Source organism: Hakea prostrata, chromosome 10 (genome assembly GCF_041222555.1).
Source record: "Hakea prostrata isolate BN-2017 chromosome 10, UWA_Hpros_2, whole genome shotgun sequence".
In the NCBI taxonomy this organism is placed as follows: domain Eukaryota; kingdom Viridiplantae; phylum Streptophyta; class Magnoliopsida; order Proteales; family Proteaceae; genus Hakea; species Hakea prostrata.
The window spans coordinates 7,680,493-7,702,641 of NC_142609.1; the positions used below are offsets into that span (position 1 = coordinate 7,680,493).

The 22,149-nt window shown below is 37.5% G+C and overlaps 1 pseudogene across 1 annotated transcript; it reads left to right on the forward strand.

Moving 5' to 3' along the window:
* Positions 1-19: 19 nt before the first annotated feature.
* Positions 20-3,131, forward strand: LOC149001791 (protein Ycf2-like; annotated as a pseudogene). The gene is made up of 2 exons (XR_016170376.1): positions 20-2,681; positions 2,717-3,131. The product of XR_016170376.1 is annotated as a protein Ycf2-like (transcript).
* The last annotated feature ends 19,018 nt before the right edge of the window (positions 3,132-22,149 follow it).

Here is a 22,149-nt window from a genome sequence, read left to right on the forward strand (position 1 = left end):
GTTGGCGCTTAACCATTCAGCCATGGATGCTAACAGGATCATCGTACATCGTGAATAACCAAATTCCAATTGAAATGAAATCTTTAGGAGGAATCAATGAAACAGGAATCAATGAAAGGACATCAATTCAAATCCTGGATCTTCGAATTGAGAGAGATATTGAGAGAGATCATGAATTCTCACTATTTCTTAGATTCATGGACCAAATTTGATTCAGTGGGATCTTTCACTCACATTTTTCCACCAAGAACGTTTATGAAACTCTTTGACCCCCGAATTTGGAGTATCCTACTTCACGCGATTCACGGGTTCAACAAGCAATCGATATTTCACGATCAAAGGTGTAGTACCGCGTAGTAGCGGTCCTTCTATATCGTATTAACAATCGAAATATGGTCGAAAGAAAAAATCTCATTTGATGGGGCTCTTCCTATACCTATGAATTCCATTGGACCCAGAAATGATACATTGGAAGAATCTTTGGGTCTTCCAATATCAATAGGTTGATTGTTTCCCCGTATCTTCCAAAAGGGAAAAAGATCTCCGAGAGTTGTTTCACGGATCCGAAAGAGAGTACTTGGGTTCTCCCAATAACTAAAAAGTGTATCATGTCTGAATCTAAGGGGTTCGGTGGTGGAGGAACCGGATCGGAAAAAAGAGGGATTCTAGTTGTAAGATAGCTAATGAAACCGTAGCTGGAATTGAGATCTCATTCAAAGAGAAAGATATCAAATATCCGGAGTTTCTTTGTATCCATATGGATGATCCGATCCGCAAGGACCATGATTGGGAGTTGTTTGATCGTCTTTCTCCGAGGAATAAGCGAAACATAATCAACTTGAATTCGGGACAGCTATTCAAATCTAGCGAAACACTGGATTTGTTATCTCATTCGCCGTGAAAAAGACCAATTGAAGTGGAGGGTTTCTTCAAACAACAAGGAGCTGAGTCAACTATTCAATCAAATGATATTGAGCACGTTCCCGCCTCTTCTCGAGAAAGAAGTGGGGTATTTCTTTGCAAAATTGTGCTCAATTTCATATGTGGCAATTCCATCAAGATCTCTCGTTAGTTGGGGAAGAATCCGCACGAATCGGATTTTTGAGGAACGATCCAGAGAGAATTGGATTTGGTTAGACAAGTGTGGTTGGTAAGCAAGGATCGGTTTTTAGCAAGGTACGGAATGTATCGTCAAATATTCAATATGATTCCACAAGATCTATTTTCGTTCAAGTAAGGGATTCTAGCCAATTGAAAGGATCTCGATCAATCCAGAGATCGTTTCGATTCCATTAGTAATGAGGATTCGAATATCACACATTGATCAATCAAAGAGAGATTCAACAACTAAAAGAAAGATCGATCTTTGATCCTTCCTCTCAAACGGAACGAACAGAGATAGAATCAGACCGATTCCCAAATGCCTTCGGATATTCCTCAATGTCCCGGCTATTCACGGAACGTGAGAAGCAGATGAATAATCATCCGCCGAAGAAATCAAGAATTTCTTGGAATCCTACAAGATCAATTCGTTCTTTCTCCGACAGATGGTCGAACTTCATCTGGGTTCGAATCCTACCGAGAGGTCCACTAGAGATCAGAAATTGTTGAAGAAAGAACAAGATGTTTCTTTGTCCCTTCCAGCGATCGGAAAATAAAGAAATGGTTGATATATTCAAGATAATTACGTATTTACAAAATACCGCCTCAATTCATCCTATTTCATCAGATCCGGATGTGATATGGTTCGAAGGATGAACCGGATATGGACAGTTCCAATAAGATTTCATTCTTGAACAAAAATCCATTTATTTATTTCATCTATTCCATGACCGAACAGGGGGAATATACGTTACACCACGATTTTGAATCGAAAGAGATTTCAAGAAATGGCGGATCTATTCACTCTATCAATAACCGAGCCGGATCTGTGTATCATAAGGGATTTGCCTTTCTATTGATTCCTACGGATTGGATCCAAAAAAATTCTTGAATGAGGTATTCAACTCCAGGATGAATCGAAAAAGAAATCTTTATTGGTTCTACCTCCTATTTTTATGAAGAGAATGAATCTTTTATCGAAGGATCAGAAAAAAATCGGCCCGGATCTCTCTGGGAATGATTTGGAAGGTCCAAAACCAAAAAGAGTGGTATTTGCTAGCAACAACATAATGGAGGCAGTCAATCAATATAGATTGATCCAAATCTGATTCAAATCCAATATAGCACCTATGGATACATAAGAAATGTATCGAATCGATTCTTTTAATGAATAGATCCGATCGCAACTCGAATATGGAATTCAAAGGGATCAAATAGGAACCGATACTCTGAATCATAGAACTATAATGAAATATACGATCAACCAACATTTCTCGAATTTGAAAAAGAGTCGAAGAAATGGTTTGATCCTCTTATTTCTCGAACCGAGAGATCCATGAATCGGGATCCCGATGCATATAGATACAAATGGTCCAATGGGAGCAAGAATTTCCAGAAGATTTGGAACATTTCGTTTCTAGCAGAAGAGCCATTTTCAAGTAGTCTTCGATCGATTACGTATTAATCAATATTCGATTGATTGGTCCGAGGTTATCGACAAAGAAGATTTGTCTAAGTCACTTCTTTTGTCTAAGTCACTTCTCTTTTGTCTAAGTCACTCTCTTTTGTCTAAGTCACTTCTCTTTGTCTAAGTCACTCCCTTTGTCTAAGTCACTCCTTTTTCTTTGTGAGTTTCGGGAATATCCCCATTCATAGGTCCGAGATCCACATCTATGAATTGAAAGGTCCGAATGATCAACTCGCAATCAGTTGTTAGAATCAATAGGTCTTCAAATCGCTCATTTGAATAAATTGAAACCCTTCTTATTGGCTGATCATGATACTCCCAAAAATCGAAATTCTTGATCAATGGAGGAACAATATCACCATTTTTGTTCAATAAGATACCAAAGTGGATGATTGACTCATTCCATATTACAAATAATCGCAGAAATCCTTTGATAACACTGATTCCTATTTCTCAATGATATCCCACGATCGAGACAATTGGCTGAATCCCGTGAAACCATTTCATAGAAGTTCATTGATCTCTTCTTTTATAAAGCAAATCGACTTCGATTCTTGAATAATCCACATCACTCGGTTCTATTGTAACAAAAGATTCCCTTTTATGTGGAAAAGGCCCGTATCAATAATTATGATCTTACGATGGACAATTCCTCAATATCTTGTTCATTCGCAACAAAATATTTTCTTTGTCTCGGTAAAAAAACATGCTTTTTGGAGAGAGATACTATTTCACTAATCGAGTCACGGGTATCTAACATATTCATACCTAACGATTTTCCACAAAGTGGTGGCGAAACGATAACTTGTACAAATCTTTCCATTTCCAATTCGATCCATCCATTCGTTCTAGAGCTATTTACTCGATCGCAGACATTTCGGAACACCCTAACAGAGGGGCAAATAGTCAATTTTGAAAGAACTTATTGTCAACCTCTTTCGATATGAATCTATCTGATTCAGAAGGGAAGAACTTGCATCAGTATCTCAATTTCAATTCAAACATGGGATGCAGGACCCATTTTCCCCCGGTGATGAGTGACTGAGACTACCTAAAGAAGTATGGTGCTATGACTTAAAGCATGTCTACCATAGATGACCAGCATACTTAGAATAAAATCATATTGCACTATATGCCTCATATCATTTGCATCATGTTATGATTATCTTGTGGTTTATGTGTGGTGGAATAACTTCCTTGCTGAGTTCTTTTGAACTCATTCCTTTTCTGTTGCAATATTTTGTTAGGTTATTCTACAGGTGATTACTCTGATGACACCCTCCCTGAGGCGGACCCGGATACCTAATACTACTATCCGGAGACTAGCTACATTGAAGACTTCGGTGACCATATCGAAGAAGATCACCCGGCGTACCAGGGTTAGCCCTGGAGTTGTATGGGAGCAGTCATGTTGGATCTCCATGGTCCTCACCTTTGAAGAGGACATATCCATTGTGGAGGAGACTTATGAGTAGTTACCCCTTCTTTTTGTGATAATTAAACTTAGAAGAATTGTAATAACTTTATATCTTCATAACTTGAGACTTGTACTTAACTAAATTTTGACCTCACTTCCGCTTGGTGAAGGAGTGGATTCCGCCCACTGCCTTCTTAATTTATCTGATTTGATATTTATTTCCGCACTCTGATTATCCTTGATATCTTATTCCTGAATTCTATTTTATTGATTGTAGCTTAATATTGATTGTTCATGATTGTATTATTGTTGATGTGGCTGATGTGGTCTCTGAACTATGGATCTTCGGGGCTGTGGATCACATCCCGGGTATGCCAGATAGGGTACCGGCTGGGTGGATGTGACAAATAGGTTGCCTACCAAAGTATTAAAAGAGAAAACTCCTTTTGAACTTCTTTTAATAAAACTCCCACATATGCTCATCTTCGTACTTTTGGTTGTTTGTGCTATGTATACAACCATTCTACCATCAAGCACAAATTTGGCTCCCGTGCTTCTCTAGGAATTTTCATTGGGTACCCTTTTTCTCAAAAAGTTTATAAAACTTTTTATCTCACCTATAAATGCTCCTGTACGGAGAAGTGATATAATCCATATTGAAGGAACTAGAAGAGCTAGGGGTAGACCTAAGATAACCTTAGGAGAAGTGGTGAGAAAGGATATGTATAGCTTAGGCCTTGTATCTAGCATGGCCTCGAACAGAACTGATTGGAGGGCAAGAATCCATGTAGCCGACCCCATTTAGTTGGGACAAGGCTTATTGTTGTTGTTGTTGTATCACAAGGTTTACACTAGTAGGGACGTTGTTTTCATTGAACATATTTTTCCTTACCACCTAAAGACTTTTCCTTTATCTATTACCCCTACCTTCCCTATTCTAGTTCCTAATTTTGAATCCTCCTCCATCCTAACAAATCCAGTTTTCCCATCTCCACCACTGGACTTGCCAACCCCACCACACAATCCTTCCCCACCTCCAGTTGTGTTGTTGCCACTTTGCTCCACCAGGTCGCATCATCCCCCCTCCCATTTGAAGGACTATATATGCTAGGCTACTCACGCCACATCATCTTCTTCGGATTTGGTAAACTCCTTCCTCTTGATTCTTCTATATCTTATAAAAAGGTCTCACCTTCTCATCTTAAGTTTCTCAAGTCTCTTATGAAGAACCCACTAGCTTTCTAAAGCAATGTTGTCACCTGATTGGAAAAATGCCATGCAGTTAGGATTGAGGCTCTTGAAACCAATAACACTTGATCACTTGTTCCTTTGCCACCTCAAAAGAAAGCCATTGGTTGTAAATGGGTCTATAAAATTAAACAACACTCTAATGGTTCTATTGAACGGTACAAAGCACGTTTGGTGGCCAAGGGGTACACCCAAATTGAAGGTGTTGATTTTCATGAGACTTTTGCTCTTGTGGCCAAACTAGTTACTGTACGCATCTTGCTTGTTCTTGCCTCAATTAAAAATTGGTCACTTCACCAACTTGACGTCAATAATGACTTCTTACACGGCTATCTTGACGAAGAAGTATACATGACTCTACCTCTTGGTTATCATCGTAAGGGGGAGAATGATGTTTGTCACTTGCACAAATCTCTCTATGGTTTAAAGCAGGCTTCTCATAATTGGTTCGCCAAATTTTCTACTGCCTTAATGAGTTTGGGCTTCATTCAGTTGACTGCAGATTATTCCCTTTTTTCTAAGGGCCACGAGGATTCAACCATCTTTGTATTAGTGTATGTGGATGACATCCTTATTGCTGGTTCTGACGCTTTGGTGATTTCCACCTTAAAGGGTTTTCTTCACCAACAATTTCGTATCAAAGATCTTGGGCCCATGAAATATTTTCTTGGTCTTGAACTGGCTTGCTCACAAAAGGGTATTTTCCTCAATCAACAAAAATACACTTTGGATATATTATTTGATGTTGGCCTCACCGGTGCTCACCTAACATCATTTCCAATGGAACAAACTCTCAAGCTTACGGACTCCGATGGTGATATCCTTCTTGAACCTACATCTTATCGTCATTTGATTGGACGATTGATTTATCTTACCATCACTTGTCTTGAAATTGGGCACATTATCAACATTCTTAGCCAGTTTATGCACCAACTTGGCAAACCACATATGGACCCTACAACTCGCCTTCTCTAATACCTTCATAGCTCACCTGGCCAGGGAAGTTTACTTCCAGCTAATAGCACCTTATTACTTGGTGCTTTTTGTGACTTTGATTGGGCAAGTTGTCCCATGACTCGCTGTTCCACCATTGGTTACTATGTTTTTCTCGGTTCTAGCCCTATTTCTTGGAAGACCAAGAAACAACATACAGTTTCTCGATCCTCTGCTGAGGCGGAATATCGAGCCATGGCAATGGTCACTTGCGAGCTAATTTGGTTAACTTCGCTCCTTCAAGATTTAGGTGTTCATTTGAAGCAGCCAATCCCTCTTTTCTGTGCCAATCAAGTGGCCATCCACATTGCCGCCAATCCTGTGTTTCACGAGCGCACCAAACATATTGAAATTGATTGTCATGTCATCCGTGATAAGATACACTCTGGCCTCATTTGCTCCATCCGCACTTCTAGTTCTACCCAAATTGGTAAAATTTTCACTAAATCCCTTAGCAAAGATTCTTTTCTATTCCTTAAGGACAAGTTGGGAGTTATTGATATTCACTCTCCAACTTGAAGGGGAGTATTAGCCATAATATGACCGTTGGAGATCTTTGAAGATTATGTTAGAGATAATATGACCGTTGGAGATCTTTGGAGAATATGAATGTTGCAAACTATATATGCTAGGATTGAAATTCAAATCCTCATCCCATGCATGTATTCCCTTTATGTATTATCCCATATAGTTTCTTTCCTTATGTACAACATGCCACATTTATTTTATTCTTTACTTGATTGTATTATATATACACATGAAGAGGTAATGCAAATCACTTCTACACAAAATCTTCTTAACACACACTTGTAGAACCCCATTGTATTCGACCAAAATTGGAAAAAGAAGAATTATAGATCTAGAGATGATAGAAGCTACAAGTGCAATGGTTGATATGATCAGAGAAATCATCAAGACAACATAGTCAAGACAGAAGTCATATGTAGATAAAAGAAGGACTGATCTGGAATTTCAAGTAGGGGAAATAGCTTTCTAAAAGTATCGCCAATGAAGGGTGTAATGAGGTTCAACGTTAAAGGAAAGCTTAGCCCTCAGTATATTGGCCCATGTGAGATCATTGAATAGGTTGGACCAGTTGCATACCAATTAGCCTTACCCTCATCATTAGCCGGTGTGGATGATGTGTTCCATGTATCGATGATACATCAATGTGTGGAAAATCCTAAGCATCTCCTCTAGAAAGAACAAGAAGGTCTACGTGCAGATCTCTCCTATATATGAAGAGCCAGTCGAGATCTTGGATAAGAAGGACAAACAGTTGTGGAGCAAGACCATACCTTTGGTAAAGATCCTGTGAAAGAACCATACCCCCAAGGAAACCTGTTGGGAGAAAGAAGATGAGATGAGATCAAAGTATCCTCATCTCTTTGGAGGATCAGGTACGCTTCCAATTTTGAGGACGGAATTTCTTTTAGAGGGGGGGGGGGAGAATGTGAAACCCCTTAAAACCTTATCGGAAATCCATATGTAGGTCTGAAAACCCAGAGTATGGGAAGAAGGCAATTGTGGGCCATCCAATTGAAACCATTGGATCAAGGGGACAGTAATGACACAAGTAGAAGGTCCTGGAAAACCAGGTAAGACCCTTCTAAAACTTAGAAAAGGACCCAAGAAGGAACTAGGGCTTTTAGAGCATCAATACCACTCCTGGAGCAAAAGTTTCAGGAGTGGGTTGCCTACCTTGGTCGGCCCAGTGATCAGCCAGTTTCAAGGTAAAAGGGGCATTTTGTGATATTGATGTTTTTGAAGCCCTCTTTAATATTTTTTTCGTTCCAAAATGTGTCATTAGGTTCTAAAGCCATCATAGAATGTTAGAGACTCTCAAGAGAACCCTCTCCAAGGTGAAGGAAGGTGTGGAAGTATTCGTCAAGGTTTTTGTATGTCGTTTCTCTTTCTAAAAGGTTAGGAATCATCTTCTTCATTCTAGTTCTTCTCTTTTGTTTGTTTCTACCTACTGTAGAGACCTAGAAGAAGGTCTATACTTGTTGACCTATCTCTTCTATCCTCTTTGTTCTAGAGTGAATCTTCATTCACTCTAGCTCTTCCGTGAACTTCACGGTAAGATTTCGGAGAAAACCTAGTATAAAATTCATTAGGTATTCATCCATTTTGTTTGGTTTGATCTTCAAACTATGTTAGACGATGACCTATTATGATTTCAGACCTTTATCTTCTATCCTCTTTACTCTAGAGTGAATCCTCATTCATTATAGCTCTTTCGCAAATATTCCGGTGTGGTTTTGAAGAAAACCAAGATTCATTAGATTTCCATTCTTTTGCTATGATTGATCTCTGAAACATGATAGATAATGTCCTACCATGATTTCAGAATTTTTTCTAATTAATTTTGTAGTTTGGAACCCAAACAAGAAATTTTCCTGTCAATCTGAACACTTTCTATTCGTACACGGACTCCGATTGACAGGAAACTTCTCATTTGGGTTCAAAACTACTCCAAAATTATTTAGAAAATTTTAAATCATAGTAAGACATTATCTAACATAGTTTAGAGATCAATTATAGTTAAAAGAATGAAAACCTAAAGAATCCTATATTAGGTATTTTTAGAAATCTTTTTGTGAGATTCATGATCGAGCTAGAGTGAATGGGGATTCACTCTAGAGTAAAAAGGATAGAAGATAAAGGTCTGAAATCATAATAAATCATGGTCTAACATAGTTTGAAGATCAAACAAAACAAAATGGATGAAAACCTAATGAATCTCATACTAGATCTTCTCCGAAATCTTACCGTGAAGTTCACGAAAGAGCGAGATTCACTCTAGAACAAAGATGATAGAAGAGATAGGTCATAACAACAAGTATAGACCTTCTTCTAAGTTGCTATTGTAGGTAAAAACAAGCAAAAGAGAAGAACTAGAACGATGAAGATGATTACTAACCTTTTAGAAAGAAAAACGACAAACAAAAACGTTGACGAATACTTCCACACCTTCCTTCACCTTGGAGAGTTCTATTGAGAGTCTTTAATGTTTTTTGACGACTTTAGAACATAATGACATATTTTAGAACGGGATTTTTTTTTTAATAGGGCTTCAAAAACATCAATTTTTGAAAATGCCTTTTTTGCCCCAATATTGGCTGGTCTCCTAGGTGGGTCGCCTAGGGAGACAAGGGCAGGCAACCCACTCCTGAAACTTTTGCTCCTAGAGTGGTATTGATGCTCCAAAAGCCCTAGCTCAATCTTGGGTCTTTTTCCATATTACAGAAGGGTCTCACCTAATTTTTCGGGACCTTCTACTTGTGTCATTATTGTACTCTTGATCCATCTACGAAGTCCATCAATATCCAAGTTATATCTTATTTCATATACTAACATAACTCCGAACTTAACATCATTTCCATCTACTTCCATTGGTTCAGATTCTAATCCAATGGTCTCAACTTGGATGGCCCACAGTTGCCTTCTACTCACACTTCGGTTTTCGGACCTACAATATGGATTTCTGGGTTAGGGTTTTGTGGGATTTCACACCTCAAGGTCTTTAGAAGGTTTATCTTAGCAACTAATGAACACTCAAAGTTGTACTCTATCTCAAACACACAAGGGACAAAAACTATGTGAAAATAGAACTCTAGAGTGTAAGAGTCCTAGGCTTGTAGCGAACAATGACTCTTATACATATATGTAATCTTTTGGTTAGTCAGATGCAGTGAAGCAAAATTATCATTCCCGTGGACGTAGGTTGCAATGAACTACCAAACCACATAAACCTTGTCTTCTCTCTCTCTCTCTCTCTCTCTCTCTCTCTCTCTCTCTCTCTCGACCATAGTTTGATGGCCTCTGACAATCCCAAGAATTACAATAAATACAAGTTTTCAAAATAAAACTATCCTAAGAAATAAAATAAATATGTTTTTCACCTTCATCCTCCAAGTATCCACCACCCCCTAATTGAGTCCATCATCTGTAGAAGTGAAGGATACATTTCGGGGAGAAACTTAGCAAGTACAACCAAATACAAATCAACAGTTTTCTTTTTATTTTTTTCATTTAATCTATAATAATCTAATAAAAAATAAACTAATGACACATTAAAAAAAAAAAAAGGTCATGTCATGCTCAATGATATGGATTAGACTAAATGACGCCTTTTTCTATTTCATCAAATAATAGTTCGATACAATATAAATTAACAACATATATAAGAAAAAGTCATGACATGCTCAATGATACATATTAAACTCAACGATGCCAATAAAACATAAGTAAACCATCTTCCCACCGATCCAGGGTCGATAGGATGTCCCATGCTAATACATAGCATGCACACATTACATAGCTTAACATCCATGCATCTACTCTAAACAAATGTTTCAAACATAGTGTATGTTCTACGTTGTTATACGAGTTGTGCACATTAGACAACCCTAATATACATTATCGTCTAAAACACAAACTATAATCCCATATGTATCTACTTAGTCTATAGTTGATATGATGTCTCGTGCCGTTACATGCCTTGTGCATATTGCCTAGCCCAACATCCGTCTGCCTTAACCAAATGTTTCAAAGTCAATGTATGTTCCACACCGTTACATAGTCTGTGCACATTATACAGCCTTAAATTATTCTCATCCAAAACAACTATGCTAACCCAACATATATGGATACCAAATGCAAATACGATCTTGGTTAACCGATAATTTATATGCAACAATTATAAGATTATCTACGAAGATGAAAATGCAACATATTTTAGCTTGCTAAAATTTCAAGATGATTTGAAATACATTAACTATGAGATTGTTATCAAATCGATATGAATATACAAAAAAAAGGCAATCTAATAAAATATGATCCAAGAACATATTTAGACAAAAAAGATCAAATTAGTAAATTTAAGAAAAAGATCCACCAGAAAATTAATTGAATGAAATAACAATTCTAAGGGGAACAAACTTTGGGAGGGGTGAGTGAGGAGAAATAAGCTTTTGGAGAATTTGGAGGTTCCTATGGAGTGGGACCCAATAAGAAGGATTTTGGTGGGACCTTATGGAAAGAGATCAAAATTCTGAAATTCAAAGTACTTATAACATTGAGGAGCATTCAAATTCTATGATTTAGTGCCAATGGAGGGTTAGTGGAGTGGTTGAGAGCCTCACCTCTTAGTGGAAAGATTGTGGGTTCAACCCTTACCTACAGTGTTGGGGGGTAATCTGGTCATTTACTTCTAAGTCATGTATCAAGTGAACCGGTTGGGTTCATACGGTTCAATGCTTTGTATATATTGAGGCTTGGGTTGGTTCATGGGTATTATGCAAATCGTTTTTTTTTTTTCGATTTTGGGGTTTCTGTTCTACGGGTTCTTGAAGCTCTCTTGAAGGTTCCATGGCTGCCATCTTCGAGCTCCTTGCAACTATGAATTGTGAAGGATCTTTATGAAGTTTGTTTGGGGCTTTTGATCAGTGGAAGAAGACAACCACTCGACGGTATTATTGGCTCCTATTGTCACCTGTATCAGGTGTTATCACAAACTCTTCCTTTCTTCTCCTTCTCTGTAATGTTCCTGATTATAGTGAAGTTGGATTCAAACTTGAATTCCGGAGATGTAGGCAACATTGCCGAACTCCGTCATCATCTCTCTCTCTCAATTTGATTACCCTTGAATGATTCGGTCCATATAGATTTAGGGCATGAGGTATAATCGATCACAGTTTGGCATCAGAGCCTTTTGGTTCATGTTCTATGTTTTCATTTTAGGTTTTGTATAACATCTAAATCCTAATTTGATTGTTTACTCATATGGTTAATGATTGTCTCAATTTACAATTCTCAGATTTCTTGTTTCTTTCGCTGCCTACCTCTGTTATATGATTCATTGTGTTCGGTTCTCATAGACTCTCTATATATTTGTCATATATGCTATCTTTATGAAATAATTTGATGTCATATGTCAAGTATATGATTCGGTTCTATGTCAAACAATGTTGATTTGATTCATATGATCTTGGTATCTTGTATAAATCTGTTTGTAAATTGTTAGGTGATAATCTAGTATGAGTAGGTTGATTTTGATATGTTTATTGCTTAATTGATCACATTAATTTCTTGTTTTCTGATTATACTAGCTGCTGCCCTATTCTTTTGTTAATATTTGATACAATACTTGGTCTGTATTGATCTGCTGTGTTAACAATTTGTTAATAAAGGCTGCTGAAATTGTATAAGTTAGCTTATGAATTTGTGGATTAATTAATATCTGATTATTTAACTCTTGGTTATAATAATCTTCATTTTTTCAGAATTGTATATCAGTATTGTGAATTTTTATTCTTGTATATACTGATTGGTGTATGGTACCGGCTTCAAAGTGGAGCCAGGCAAGGGGTTTAGTCTACCAGGGGAGGGCACTCCTCCCAGTGTGGTCAGTGTGGTTACCACAGGCTTGAGTAGAGCAGTAGGTCTAGGGGGAAATCCTAGTTACCTAGGTTTGGATACTCCTATGGGGGGTTCCAGGGTTGATATTGAGAAGTTTGATGGGACAGGGGACTTTGGGATTTGGAAGAGAAAGGTTCGAGCTTTAATGGCTCAGCAAAAGCTCCTAAGATCCATAGATGACCCAATTGCTTTCTTTGAAAGTATTGACCCAGTCTTGAGGATTGAAGTGATGGAGAATGCAATTGGTTGCATGCTTTGGAACATCACAGATGGGGTTATCAGGTGTCTTGATGATGAAGACAATACCCCTATTAAAGTTTGGAATAAGCTTGAACAAATCTATCAGAAAAAGAATCTAGGCAATAAGATTTATCTAAAGGAGAGATTGTATGGGTTTAAGATGGACCCTACAATCAGCCTTGACGAGAACCTAGATATGTTTAAGAAGTTGATTCAAGACTTAGCCAACACAGGGGAGAAGACTAAATTGGAAAATCAAGACTTGTCTATTATCCTATTGAATTCACTTCATAATGATTATCTTGTTGTTAAGAATTCAATTAAATATGCTTGTCAAAACATTTCCCTAGAACAATTGATTGATGCCTTAAAGAATAGGGAGTCTGAACTATTGGCTTCTGGTAAGACTAAGGACAGTGGGGAAAATCTGTTTGTTAAGGGCAAAGGCTCTTACAAACAAAGGAGACCCAAGGGGAAGGGAAAAGTATATGAAAATCATGAAAACAACAACAAGAATAATAATGGGAATAACAAGCCAGATGCAAGCCCCAAGAGATGTTTTTTTTTTTTTTGAAAAAAGGTAGGACACTTTAAGAAAAATTGTTTTGCATATAAGAGGAAACTGCAAGAAGATGAGACATCTAACAATAATGTGTCTAATTCTTGTGAATTAAATATGTTTGAGGTCCTTTGATGACCTAAGTGCTTTCCGTGATAGCATAGACCTTGTTTTAAGACCTGGTTATTTGGGTTTCCATTGGGTGCACACTTTGGTTTATCCTATTTTGTTCCTTTGTTAAAGGGAGGTGGTCTATTTATCTTTAAGGTGATATGCTTGTGTAAGGAAGCTGTTTATTTTCATAAATCTGAGACAACATGTTTTATGCCTGATTTTTTATTGGTTAAGATATGCCTTGTTGTGTGAGAATTCTTGACCAATTATGATATTGTTGGCATGTTAAGTATTTGTTGTTGTTTTGTACTCTCATGGATGCTTTTATTTGCATTGATATACATGTCTGACTGAGTTTTGAAATGCTAGAGTGGTAATAGGTAGTGTTGAGACTGTTTAGTACAATTGGTTACACATGCGGATTCCTATTTCACTTGGTATAGCATTACGTGTATCCCTGGTGTTTGGAGAGGTATAGTCTTCATGTTCAGCCTAGTTAGTGCTTGTCTTGACATATGTGTTGTCAAGAGGGTGTGTCCTCACAGGTTATTGGGGTTCACATGATATTCAGGGGATATGGTCTGTCAGCTTGTATGTTTTTTGATTTGGGAGTAGTTATTGTCAGATTTATGGAGTTGTCTGGTAAGATGACTTGCACCAGTTTTGTTGGTTATGTTATGTCTTGTTTGCAGTTAGATTTTTATGTGGTCTTTGAGTCTGGTCTTGTAGGTCAGAGTTGTTAAGTCTAATTGAGTTTACTTCTTTTACTCTGGTTTGGTTTCAACTCTAGGTGACCTGGATTTGTCTAGTTGTGACTTGTGCCCGTCATGTGTGGTGAGTGGGTGAAGAGGTCCTGGTTTGAGTAGTGGTAGTAAGCCAGTGATGGATTGAGGAGTGTTATTGCCTATTTGGGTTTGTCTAGAATATTTTCATCTTGTTGTTAAATGTAAGACTATTAGAATGTTTGCTATCCTGAGTTACTCTCTTCATTATTATAAATGGGTAATTGGATACTTGTTGTCTTTCTTTACTTTAGTGTAGAAGAAAGAATGATTTGGAAATTGTTTAGGCATTTTAACAACTAAATTTGAAAATATGACTTGTTAATGAATCCTGTTGTGATTTCATTTGAATACCCTTGGCATTGATATATAAGACTTGATGTTTGAGTTTTTTGCATTGTATTTGCATTTTAGGTTGACAGTTGCCTCTAGTTTCTCATTTCATTTTCTGTGTCTTATATCTGCATCTATGTGGTTTACATATTGATTGCATGATTGTATTCCTTGGGGAAGGTTTTAAAATCAGAATTTGAAATGAAAATACATGGATTTGTTCGGAATTTCCTAAGTTTTGGGATCTACTGGTTGAGGGGGAGAGATTTATGCTTATTTGTTATGTTTTATATTTGAATTGTTCAAATCTTTCTTCTCTAGTTGTTAAGTTCTCTTATGTATCATGTGACATGTTTTAGACTTGACTTGGCTTATATTGTAAGCATTTGTGTAGATTCATGGGCTGTGTTGGCATTGACAATTATGTCAGGATCCATGTTGTTCATCTGTTGATGTTTGTGAGGTTCTGTTAATCTAGGTTGGTTTTGGGTATCACCATGGATTTCTTGAAGTTTATACTAGTCTCTTGTTTAAATTATATTTATTATGCTTTGGTTGGCATGAGTAAGTCTATGTGGTGGGTTATTACCTTTAGTGGAGATTGTATACTTTGTTTTTCCATTTATATTTGATGATGTCCAGGTATGTTTAGTGCTCAAGTCCACACCTGGTGATCTTATTCTTGAAGGATATACTGACTCTGATTATGCTAGTAATATAGATAACAAGAAATCATTATCTTCTTATTTATTTATGTTATCTGGTAATTGCATCAGTTGGAAGGTGCAACAACAGCCTGTAGTTGCTTTGTCTACTACAGAGGCTGAGCTTGTTGTTGCATCTGAATGTGTTAAAGAAAGTATATGGTTGAATGATTTATTGTGTGAACTCGGTATTTTAAAGATTAAGTCTGTTGTCTTTATTGATAACCAGAGTGCTATCTTTTTATGTAAAAAACCCTGTTTATCATGATAGGACCAAGCATATAGACATTAAATACTTCTTTCTCAGGGATAAGATAACTGATGGTTCAATTTTGATTGAAAAGGTAAGTCTGAGCATAACCCTGCAGACTGTGGTACTAAGTCATTGCCTCTTTCTAAATTTCTACATTGTCTTGATTTGTTGGGAATTGGTGATGTTGTCTCTTAGTACATATGTTTATGTAGTTTTGAGTTGTATATTACTTGTCTTTAGATTGTGGTGTGTGCCTTGTTGTTGTCTTGTATGTTTATTAGGTTTGCATATGTTGCAGTTTTAGGGGAGCTGCCCAAATTTTTATGACTCTTATTCTGTTTGGCTCAGTTATGAGATATATGCCTAGTGTGTGCATGTGTGCTCTTTATAGTTATATGAGTGAGTTGTGAAATTATGAGTTATGATTAGGGTTTCTTTACCTGGTGCAGTTTGTTGCATGGTGTATCTGCATGGAGTCCTTAGTGTTGCATAGTTAGTGCATGTTTAGGTATTTTGCATATTTATTATTTGCTTTGTATTGTGGTCTCTTTTGTTTTGTGTGTTCTATGCAACTGAGGTGGATGGAGACTTGGTTGAAAGAGGACGACTTCTTCCATTTCAAATTTGAAAAGCTGAAACCTTACATGGGTTGTAAATATCGAATGGAGGGGAAGTTGAGTAAGGCCAGATCTCTAAAGCGAAGGAGGCCCTCTTCTAATCGCAACCAGGTGACGGTAGAAATCATTCCAAAACCAGGAAGCGCTGCCAATGCCGTGTGGGAGAGGTATAGAGCTCAGGTGGTCTCCTCCTTGCCGGAATTTTAATGCAAATCTGAACCAGCTGTTTGTCGCAAACCTGATAGGCCAAAAAAAGCTGGGAAGAACAAAAATGGTGGGATCATCTCAGCTGTACTAGAGGGAGTTAATCACGTGGGTTCGATTTTGCTCTAAATGGAAACGAATAAAGAGGCCGGTCATTCCAAAAAGTTTTTGACTCCCGAATTTCTCTAATTTATTCATTATGAAGGCACTCTTTTGGAATATTATAGGTATTAGAGGGATTGGTATCTGGTTGGAGAGGTGACAAAATATTTTAGTTTCTCCTCAGGACCTCAACCAGACTTACTCAGTATAGCTTAACCAAAAATTGAAATCACAACATGCACAATCTTGATGTTGAATCGACTGGATTTAGTTGTGTTTTTCTTCACAATAATAGAAATGATAAGACTTGAATCTGAAGCTGTTCTAGAAGCGTGATTTGCCAAGCCCAGTTGTATTTTCTTCCTTAGATCAACACAACGCAGTTGAGGCTCTTTGGAAAGGGGATAGATATGGTCTTTCTGTAATTCATGGCCTAACCGGTGTAAATTGTGGTTGGACTTGGTAGGCCTTTCATTGTCCCTGCCCTAGTGTTTTGTAGGTGATATGGAGAAATTATGATCGGACCGGGTTCATACCTGGTTCGACCCTCGACCCCGGTTGAGTCAGAGGGAACCGACTCGCTCCCGAGCGAACCGGATTCAGAAGATGGCTTGCTGAAGAAGAAAACTTATTCAGCTACAAGCATGCCCTAATCCAACTTATGGATTAGGTTAATTACCCTAATGATGGCAGACTTGAATTGACGGCTGCGGATATTCATTATCGAAGGGATAATGATCGCATAACCTAAAGGTTATCTTAGGAGTCCTCTACTAGTCCAAACTAGTAGAAGTCTATTGCTCAACGGATCTAACTGTTAAGATCCAACGACTACCCGAAGAAGGCTCAAGTGCATCCAACGAAGGAGATTCGAAGGTACACTCTATATAAACCTCACTACCATACAAGGTGGAGGACACACACAATCTAAGACTCAAATTCAAATTCAGATACAGACTGATAGACGTAAACTATTAGAGGCTTATGATCTAGATCACCTTTCCCAGTTCTTTATTCCTTAGCACTGTGCTTCTAGCAGAGCCGTTTGTGATTAAGTTCATCAACTGACTTAGCCTTAGGAGGTGGACTCCCGACCCCCACGGTCGGGCCACATCTGACGCTTTCGTTTGCAGGTCATCGAGAGGAGATCTAAGGGCTGAGCAGATTTTGGACGCATCAGTAGGTAATTTAAATGCTACGTTACATGTTCAAGCAATTCTTGATAGGATTTTTTGCAATGAAGAGTGACTTAATCGATTTGGGGATACATGTCAAATGGTTCTACCAGTTCAGGATTAATTATTGGTTTCTAAACCAGGTGAGAGACCCTCTAATATTCCCTTTCATTTCAATAATTTTTGTATGGACAACCCCAAATTTAGGGGGTGGTGTGGGGTGGGGTTGGTAGAAGGTACTCTGAAACTTCTCCTTGATGGTGTTTACTCAAAAACTTAGAAGGTTTCAGAATGAGTTAAAGGGATGGGAAATAGAGGAGTTCCCTAACATTTTTTTTCCTACTATTAAAAGTGCTGAAATGGACATACAACGGGATCAATTATTAACTGATCAACCGGGTATGTTGGATGAATTGTTCCATCAAGAATCTATAATGAAAACTAAGCTCCTAAACACAGTCAAATTGTAGGAATCTTTGCTACAACAAAAGGCCAACATTAAGTGGTCAGAAGATGGAGATGAAATTTCCAAACTCGTCCATCTTTCTACTAAAATTAGAAGATCGAAGAATCATATAAAAACCTGATAAAAGAAAGATGGCACGTGGACAATAGATTATGATGACTTCAGAATTCATGTGTTGAATTTTTTGAGAGATTTCACAAGAGTGATGTGTATTATCCTCATCAAGACATTTTCCAGAATATCGCTTGTGTGCTTGAGGAGATGGACCATGAATTTTTGGATGTAATTCCATCAGAAGAGGAAACTCGAGGCAATGTGGGATCTTGATCCAAAAAGTCCTCCTAGGCCTGATGGTTTTTGAGGGACTTTTTTTCAAAGCAAGATGGGATATTGTTGATATTTTGGGCAACAATGAAAACCTTTTTTCAAAAAGGGAAGTTCCCAGAAGGAGTGAATAATAGTTTTACAACTTTAATCTCAAATGTGGGAAGTGTTGTATCCTTAGAGAAGTTTCGGCCTATTTGCATGGGGAATTTAATCTGTAAAGTTCTATAAAAGGTGATGGCTTCTCATCTATTTTCACTCTTATCAAGCCTAATTTCATAGAACAAGGAGCTTCTCAAAAAGGTAAAATTATTTCTAAAAATATTTATGTTGCTTTTGAATTTGCAAATATAATGCTTGCCACTGTTAGGGGAGGAAGGTTAGGTTTGAAATTAGATATTAAGAAAGCATGTGATTCTCTTTCTTGGGATTTCTTGTTTGATGTGCTGAAATATTTTGGCTTTTCTACTAAGGGGGGGGGTGGCATGAAGTGCGTGCCCTCTATGCAATTTTTAATGGGGTCCTATTGGTTTTTTTTTTTTGGGGGGGGGGGGGGGGGGGGGGGGGGATGGTTTTTTTTTTGTGGGGGGGGGGGGGGGGGGGGGGGGGGGGAGGGGGAAGTTAAAACCTTGTTTGGTCCAAGGGTTGTTGAGGTTCCCTCTCATTCATTATATGTTGATGACATATTTATTTTTTCTAATGCTTCTATCAAGTAAGTTAGAAACTTTTTAGCTTTACTGAACAAATATCATAAGTATTCTCGACAACATATTAGTGTGGGAAAAAGCATGATTTTTCTTAGCAGAATGACTCCACAGAGAAAGCACAGAATTGCAAAGATCCTAGACATGTCATTCTCTCCTTTCCCTACTAAATACCTTGGCAATGGACATCTCCAAGGGGAGAATAACTCGGTCAAGAGTTCTGCCAGTGTTGGATAAAATTAAATCCAGTTTGCAATTACAGAGAGGGAAATTATTTTCATACGCCAATAGAGTGGAGCCAGTAAGGTCTATCATTTCCACTATCCCTATTCATAGTTTTTGTATATTGGGGCCAAATTCTACATTTTTACAAACATAATTATGGATGTGAATGTTGTGCAAACCAAAGAAAGAAGGGGGTGTAGGAATTAGAAGACTTTATGAGGTGAATTTTGCTTGTCTATGTAAACTTGTTTGGATTATAATACATAAACATTCCAAAATTTGAAAAGTTCTTAAGGGGAAGGTTAGTCTATGCAATGGGGCTGTTAAAACCTTTTGTCCAACATTCTTCCGTACTAAAGGGTTTGAGAAGTTTTGAAACTTTGTTTGTGAAAAGGAACATTGGACTATAGGGATTTGGAAGGATGTTAATTTCTAGACTGACCAGTGGATATGAACCTTTTCTATTGCTGGTTATTTAGGCCTGGTTCATACTACAAAGTGCTTCTTTGAAGTTGACAATAGTAGTATCCATGGAGCATGGAAAATGGGTGCTGCCAAGGGTGAATTCAGATGCTTTTGAAATCATAATGAAACTCATTCACTCTATTTCAATTCCAAATTAAGGTCATAGGGATGTTTGTCATTCAATTGGAAATTTGTTGATAAAATCAGCCTAGGATTCTTGTAGAAAGTAAGCTCCGACTTTAGGGTGGGCATCACTTCTATGGTAATCATATTTATTGCCACATCAGCATCTCTTTTTCTGGAGATTGATGCAAAAAAAATGTCCTTTAGATGAGGTGATTTGGCATAAAGGGATTTCACTTGCTTTTTGCTATGATCTGCTTGTTGATTCGTTAGAGAGTCTCCTCGATTACATATTACAACGTCCCTTTTCATGCTGCTATGTTTGAGAGCTTAGCATCAAAATTTGGCCTAATTTGGTCGGTGAAAGACTCTTTACTTGAATCTGTAATGGAGTGGAAATTAAAGATACGCCAAAACTCATCCTCTTGGCGTGGCTCAATTAAGTGGCTTTCTTTTGATTCTATACTACATCTGGACAGTCCGTAACAAGGAGAGGTATGAAGGACTGATTCGATCTCCTAGTTGGGTGGTTTGACAAGTAACTTTTTGATCTTAGTGTACATGAGTTTAAAATGGAAGGAAGGAAGATGAATAGTTGTGGTTTTGTTCAAGAAAAAGCACATGGATTGACTTTGAAAATTCAAACTTCCTCCCCCTCCCCCCCACCCCCACCCCCACAATTTGAAATCATTTGGCCTCCATCTAGTAAGGGTTGGATGAAACTTGATACCCATGGTAGCTCTCTTGGGAACCAATAAAATGGAGTGGGTGTAGGCAAATGAACAAGCTATAGTTAGTAACTCATATGGATTGTTAACGAAGGTTCGCACAAACTTTGAAGCAAAAATTGAAGCAATCATCCTAGGCCTTGAATGGTCTGGATGTATGGAAATAAATAGTCTTTGGATAGAAGCTGATTCGGTGGCTGATGTACTTTTTCAAAGAAAGAACTTCCAATGGTGGATCCTTTAGAGATGGAGAGAGCTTGGAGGTTTCTTAAACAACATGTAATGGAAGATTTCACATTGCTATGGGGAGACAATGTGGTTGCTGACTATCTTGATAGATAATTAGCAAGATGCAAGATTGGCATATTTAGAAGTAGATACACAATTCTCTTGACAAGTAGAGAACTTCAATGGGATGCCACTAGATGTCCTAGATATAGATTCTAATTCTTCAATTGTTTGTTGTATTTGGTGCTAGTGGAATATCATCGTTACTATGAGGTTTGGTGTACTAGGTGCAAGTAAACTTGTGGGTTGAGTGGATTTATTCTTAATTCATATGGTAAGGTATAGTTGTAAAGTTTTTTTTTTTGGCTTTAATATAAATTACCTTTAAATGAAAAAAGAAGATGAAGAGATTGAGTGCTAATAAATCATATTAATTTAATAAGACATAATCTAAGAACATATTCATACTCAAAAGATCAAATTAGTAAATTTCAAGAAAATATTTGACTAATGTTTGACTTTCTTTTATTGTCTAATATTTTGATTTCCTTTTCTTATCTAATATTTGGTTTCCTTTTTTTTGTCTAATATTTGATTTCCTTGTCTTGTCTTTCTCCATCATTTAATATTTTCTCCTTAGCGTGGAGTCATTTATTTATTTTTAAAAATATATTTTTACACATCCATGGTGCATCAACTCTTGGACCTTCTTCTTCAGTCAAAGTGGAAGTTCTATTTGAGGCCATGCTAGATACAAGGCCTAAGCTATGCATATCCTTTCTCACTACTTCTCTTAAGGTTATCTTAGGTCTACCCCTAACTCTTCTAGTTCCTTCAATATTGATTGTATCCCTTCTCCATACTGGGGCTTTTATAAGTTTTTGTTAAACATGGTTGTGCCACCTCAAACTATCACATCCACCCAGCCGGTACCCTATCTGGTATACCCGGGATGTGATCCACAACCCCAAAGATCCATAGTCCAGGGACCACATCATCCACATCAACGATAACACAATTATGAATAATCAATATTAAACTAACAATTGATAATAATAGATTTCGGAAATGAGATACCAAAGATAATCAAAGTGCTGAAGTAAATATCTTATCAGATAAGTTAAGAAGGCAGTGGGCGAAATCCACTCCTTCA